The sequence below is a fragment of the Hyaena hyaena genome, unplaced genomic scaffold (assembly GCF_003009895.1).
Source record: "Hyaena hyaena isolate Hyena2069 unplaced genomic scaffold, ASM300989v1 scaffold_262, whole genome shotgun sequence".
Lineage (NCBI taxonomy): Eukaryota > Metazoa > Chordata > Mammalia > Carnivora > Hyaenidae > Hyaena > Hyaena hyaena.
Window position 1 is genome coordinate 1,954,419 of NW_024080895.1, and position 6,805 is coordinate 1,961,223.

The 6,805-nt window shown below is 36.2% G+C and overlaps 1 long non-coding RNA gene across 1 annotated transcript; it reads right to left on the minus strand.

Annotated features, from left to right (window-relative positions):
* Positions 1–373: 373 nt before the first annotated feature.
* LOC120240793 lies at positions 374–3,621 on the minus strand. The gene is made up of 3 exons (XR_005530724.1): positions 3,555–3,621; positions 1,558–1,655; positions 374–445 (listed from the first exon to the last, which is right to left on the minus strand). It is a non-coding gene; the product is annotated as an uncharacterized LOC120240793 (long non-coding RNA).
* Positions 3,622–6,805: the final 3,184 nt, after the last annotated feature.

Here is a 6,805-nt window from a genome sequence, read left to right on the forward strand (position 1 = left end):
AGTATGAGAACTGGTGCATCACGTGTATTAAGGCAGAGGAACGTTATTTTTTCAACCCCAGAATTTCTCTCAGAAAGGGAGATGCTTTCGCTTTGAAAAATACCCTGATAAGAGCGGGGAGAGAAGGAGAGAGCCCCGCTGGGGCTGGGGTGTAGGCCGAATGTTTCTGAGACAAAAGGAGCAAATTGGCAGGGACTTCCCTTCCAAACGAGCGGAAGGACTGCAGCCAATGGGAGGGGGGGAAGCGGCTTGCATCTGTCTTGACGCTTCTTCTCCTCCGCGCCCCCCCTCGCCCCGCCCAAATCTTAGCTGAAATTAAGGAACTGGTTACACATTTAGTGTTGGTCTTCTTCTTCTCTTTGTAAACTTGCGTAAGGACTGGGCGTGTATCCAGATCAGCTGAGTAGGACAGAGTTAACTTGTGTGGACCCAAGCAGAGAAAAACCTGAAAATAAGTATTTCGGAATTTTAAAAGAAATTGTGGGGAGGCCTCTAGACACAGATCTAGATGGGTTTACTGAAATCTTTGAGGGGTTACGAGGGGAGCAAGGGAGGCTTTTACGGTATCTTGGTCAAACCAGCTTCCTTATGTGCAGAATCACTGCATGGTGATACTGTCTTCATTGGTGGGAGGCTACTGTGTGTGTTAGGCTACGTCATGGGCGGGAACTTGGAAACATGATTGTATAAACACAGGGCATTATAGTTGATTCTGCAGTCTTTGAACTGGCTAGACTTCAGAATGATAATTTAAGAGGCTGGCTGATGGAAAATAAAGATTCTTTCATAGAATAACAAAGCACTTTAAGATCTTAGTCTTACAATTGAGAAATATCCAGCACCACTAGATTTTCCAACATCAATTCAGAATCCTTGAGAATGAGGGACAAAATCAAGGCCAGATAAATTGGATACGTAATATTCCCATTAGCCAAAGTCGGTAAGGTGCAGGTGAAGAGGGGTCAACATATTTGACCCTTTGCACACTTTTTTTTATATCTGTACTGGACCAAACCTCGAGTACCACTGTGTACCTCAAGAAACAAAAACACATTTGACAGTGTTTCCACAGGGTGTCTCAGATTTTGGGGAGTATACAAATTAGTGGCACATCACCTAAGAATGATTCAATGTCATCAGGTACTTCCTCCAAATGGAATGCTCTGATCTAGAGTTTCAGATTGCATCACCTCCTGAGAGATGCCTTCTCTGATCATCCCTTACAAAGTCCACCCCCACCCCTACCCCCAGCACATCACTCTGGCTTTTCTTTACAACACTTAATACCATTTGAAACAATCCATCCATTTTTTTTTTTAAACCTGGTTTTGGTCTGCCTGCCAACTATTCTGATATGAAGACCATGAAAGCAAGAAATTGATGCTCTTTGTTCATTGTTTCTCAAGCTCTAGGATGATGTCTGGCACCTTAGCAGAGCTCAGTAAATATTTGTTGAATCATCTAATGAATTTCACTCAGCTTTTAATCTGTACAGATTATCAAAATCCTCATAGGCCACTACAAATATAGGGTGGTTATTATAAAGGAAATACATACCGAAGGACTCTTTAGCTGGTGTTTCGATCTAATTCCTTTTTATTATCATCCTTATTTGGATCATGTAAATGATGATCACATTATGCCCATCAGGATACCTTACAAGGAAAAAAATTCAGAATTATAGGAGCAATTTGGCAGTAACTTCCCAGTGCAGTTGGGAACTGATGCATTGAAAGTGAATCTAAAGATTCAATTAAATGATGTAACAGTAGGGTTCAGTTTTCATAAAGAGGAAATATTTTTGATGTTCAATTTTAGCTTTAGGTTAATAGCATTATTAGATTACATTCTTGGGTCATTAGAAGAATGAGTTCACTTTTTTAAATATAAGAAAACATGTAGTGGTGGAAGCTAGATAGCAATACATATTTATAAGATTTAGTAAGATTTAATATTACTTTTGATTTCAAATTTACTTAAAAATATAATTATGACTCAGGGATGTATAAATGTCTTCAAAATGAGAACAAATAATGAGAACGTTCTTTAGCTCCCTATTATGGATAATTAAAAGAAGATATTTGAGAATATAAATGTACTGTTTTGAGAGAGTGGAACTATTTTTTTCCTTTGTACCTTACTGCTTTCATTATCTTTTTTGGAGGATCTTATTTGTCATAAGTTGTCACAGGAGCCTTGTTTTATGATGTAACTAGACTTATTAAATGTAAAATTATTAATTTTATTCTATGTATATTGTTTTTTCATCCTCATATGAGAACAATACAGAAACACTGCTGAATTAAGCTGAGTACAGAAAAGAAAGTTCCGGAGAATTTTTCAAAGTTTCCTTTCCAAAATTGGTTTGTATATATTTACTACTGGTTGAATAAAGAAAGAAATATATTTTCAGATATATTTCTTTATGTATGCACAAATTGTTTTAGTTTTATCTCCAAGAAGCATTTTAGTTATCTATTTTCGCATAACAAATTACCACAAAATTTAGTGGCTTGAAACAATAATAAGCATTTATCTCTCACAGTTTCTGGGAGGAATTAAAGAGAAGTTAATGTTCTGCTGGGGAGTCATTCATAAAGCTGAAGTCAAGGTGTTGACCAGGGTGCAGAAAGCTTCAATGGGGCTAGAGAGTCTGCTTCCAAGATGGCGCACCCCCATGGCTGGGGAATATGTGCTGCTTATTGACAGAAAACCTTGTTTTCTCATGATGTATACTTTTCCATAGGACTGCTTGAGTGTCTTTACAACATGATAGTCAGCCTCTCCTGGAGCAAATGATTCAAGTAAGCAATGTGGCAGTTGTTATGTTTTCCATGACCTAACCTCAGAAGTCACACTATCACTTCCATCATGTTTTACTAGTCACACAAACTGACCTTCATACGATGCGGGAAGTGACTACATGAGGGCATAAATATCAGGAGATAAGGATCATTGGGGATCATCTTGGATACTAAGTATTACAGTGAGAAATCACAAGGTTATCTTAAAATCTACCACTGTTACGAATTTTGAATTGATTACCAATGTTCACTAAAAGCTGCTTTGCAAATTATGGAGTGGTACAGAAATGGAAACAGCATTTAACAAAAAGGCTTGATAAGTGTATAAATAACATTTCCTTCCACATATTGTGGATACTGCATATAATCACATTGGATAAAGCAAATAAATATTGTCAACTCTGCTTTATAAGATTATAAACATGTTGGTGGGAAATGAGATCAGATAATTGAAAAGAAAAAATGGAGGAAGGGAAAGATCAGAAAACAAGGATCTACAGAAAGAAAAAATAGTAGCAAAAGAGAAGAGAAAGGAAAGGGGATGACAGGGATGAGAAAAGACAAATGGCAGAGTGAATAGCAGAAGATACAGAAGACAAAGATATGGAAATAAGAAGCAAAAGAAGTGTAGGAAAAAGAGATGATTTGCACAAGAGAGAAGAAGGAAAAGGAGAAAAGATCATGAGAATAGGAGAGAGTTGAAAAAGGAAAAACAAGAAACGAAAAGTAGAGATTAGCCTTTTCATTCACCAGTGTTTGGATCTTTCACCACCCCAGAATAGGGCCAGGGACTTGCTGCCTTTGTCTTGGTTTGCTCCCTGTGTTTCTCAGCTCTTTTGAGAAAAGTTCTTTAAGGCCTCAGAACTCTGGTTTTCAGCTTGTTGTCCAGACTGGGTTGGCTAAGCGTTTCTGGAGAGAAGAGTTGAAAAAATATTTTATTTAATATTCAACTTGTTCTTCTTAAAGACACAGTATCTTGCTGGATGTTATTTTTCTAAAACTATTGAAAAAATGTAATTTATCTGGAAAAAAACAGACATAGCAAATAATTTTCTGAGAAGTTTTGGTTCTGTAAAAAATTATACCATACTTCTTTTGGTTCCCTTTGTGTTTCTGCAGATTATTATAGTTCATTTTTTTCTTCATTTTGGGTTTTTGATTCGGGGTTTACTTTAGTTCAGTTTCCTGATTCAATTCATGTTTCTGTGATTGAAGTAAAATGGTGGTTAAAAAAGTATTCAGATAGATGGTTTCCTTAGCCAAGACTTTTTTTAAAAAACAGATTACATAATTTGTCTTTCAATAATGTTTAACTTATAGATTTAAGGGAAACTTGGATAAGCAATTTTCATATATTGAAACATAAAATGAACAAACTGATATCTGTTTTTTTCATACATTCTAGTGTACTTTCTCATGTACAAGTTGACTCATGAAGATAAAGGCTTATACACTAATTCAAAGTGTGGGATCCTCTCCTCTACCTTTTCCATTTCACTGTTTTGTTGTTGTTGTTGTTGTTTTTGTTTTGTTTTTTGCTTGAGTCTGTGTTTGTAGGTGAATATAAAGTGAGCTGAGGACAGTTAATTAACAAGCATTTACTGGATAGCCATTATGTACATAATGAATAAAAATGTACATAACACTAAACAAAGCATCTGGGTTGAAATAAGAGAGAAAACAAGACATGGTCATGGTTCCTGGGAAACTTAGAATGTTAACAAGTGGAAACAAACTGAGTGAAAATAAATGCAAAATGATATAGGAAGTGTGCAATAATTTAGAACATATTAAATGTGGGGGGCCTGGGTGGCTCAATCGGTTAAGCATCTGACTTTGGCTCAGGTCATGATCTCATTGTTCATGGGTTTGAGCCTCATGTTGGGCTCTGTGTTGAGAACTCAGAGCCTGAAGCCTGCTTCTGATTCTGTGTCTGTCCCTCTGCCCCACCCCCGTTCATGCTTGTTGGTGCATGCGCTCTCTCTCAAAAATAAATAAACATTAAAAACAAAACAACGAAAAACCCCCAAAGCCAGACAAACAAAAAGAACATATTAAATGCATCACCAATAGGAGAATACAGAGTGAATGATCAAAGCAGAACTGGGTCAGTCTTAGAAACCTGTCTTCAGTTGCTGAACGTTGAATCAAAATTTGAAATTGGGTTTAGTCTAGGATCAATAGAGATGAGTGAGATTGATTTCTCTGGGGTGGTGCGAAGTATGGGGGCTGGGGTGAGTACAAGGAGATTGCTAGTAATGGTGAACACATGTCTAGTGACTTGGGAAATGATTTAAAGAAGTTAATCTGGAAAGATAAATTTAAATGCACAGTCTGTGACCCAAATTTTTTAAACAAATTCTTTCAAAATGTTACAGAAGACTTGTTGTTTGAGAAGAACTGTGTATTTGTTCTGTATGAAACAGCTTGAAATGATGACAATGGATAACAGAGCTTAAATAAATGATAAGTAGCAAACATATATATTTATTATCATATACTTAACAAATGAGTATAAAATATGAATGTCTTATTTCTCTAAGCTGATGAGTAATTGAAATAATAACATGGACACTTTGGGATGATATGTATTTCTCAGATGTGCAGATGTACACACAGAAGGCCACTGTGATGAGCTCTGACTAGCAGTCTGTAGACTGGATTTCAGATTTCATCTTTATTTATTAATACTTCCATTACTGGGATAGGTTGCTTAAAAATGTTCAAACTCAATGTTACAGTGTTCTGTGAGGATCAGATAAGATAATGTATGTGAAATTACCTGGCATATGGTAGGCACTCAATGTGTTTTTATTTCTTTATTGTTTTTTCTAAGAAGCAATGGGTCGTTTTGGAGAAAGTTGTAAGGCCAGGGTGGGAACACAGATGCATATGGAACATGCTTTGATTCATATTTTAAGTAAAGAATGAAGTATGTCTTTTGTATTTTTAATGGAAGGATTCAGGAAGCTCCATACCTCTAAACATCAGCCAGTTTTCTGGAAATGGGCCTGGGTGAAAACAGACCCACTCATAGCCAGTAACAAGAACTGGTGTTTATTGCACAGGGCAAACATTTATGAAAGTAGCTTTTTGCTTCCGCATAATGCTTAATTTACTGTAGAAAATTTGGGAAATCCAGAATGAGAAGAGCATCTGTAATCTCACTAGTCACAGAGAACCATTTTGGTGTATTTCCTTCAATCTCTTTTATACAACATAAACCTCAACTGAAATCAACTGTACATTATCTTTTGTAACCTGATTGTTTTCATCTTATACTGTATAGAAAGTATATTCTTGTGTCACTACACAGAAGAATTTCTTGAAAACATAATTTTGAATGGTTATGTAGTATAACCTATAATGGTTCTACCAATATTTTATCTAATTTTTTCCCTACTTTTAAGGCTATTTCGGATATCTGCCTTAATACAAATCACTGCAATGATCACCAGTATGCATAAATCTCTAATGATTTCTTTGAAATAGATTTCAAGAAATGGAATTACTACCTCACAAAGTATAAACGCCTTTAAGCCTCTTCACTCACATTGAGCACTGTCCTATGGAAAGGTTGTACCAATTTTATGCTCCTCTTACCAGTGTGTGACAGTCAGCATTTCCCAGAACTCTTGCTGCAGATCATTTCTATGAAGACTTCCTTCACAAGTGGTTGTCATGTCCGTCTGTGCTGATTAATTTCTGGAAACCTTTGTTAATGGTTATTTATTAACAATCATTGCCATTGTACTCGAGGCTTTTCTTCTTTATCTTCATTATAACTTACATGTTTCCTTTTAAAGTGTTTTCTGAAAAACAGCAAAGCAGTAAATGTGCTAATAAAACTAAAACCAAGATTTAATTTCTTAGATAAAATCAAGGCAGGCTGACAAACTCAGACTTGAGGGAAGACTGGATGGATGGTTGCCTGGCAAATACTTCATGAGTCATTGTTTTCAAAACCTCCAGAGCCAGGAAGAAAGGGCTGATTAGCTGGG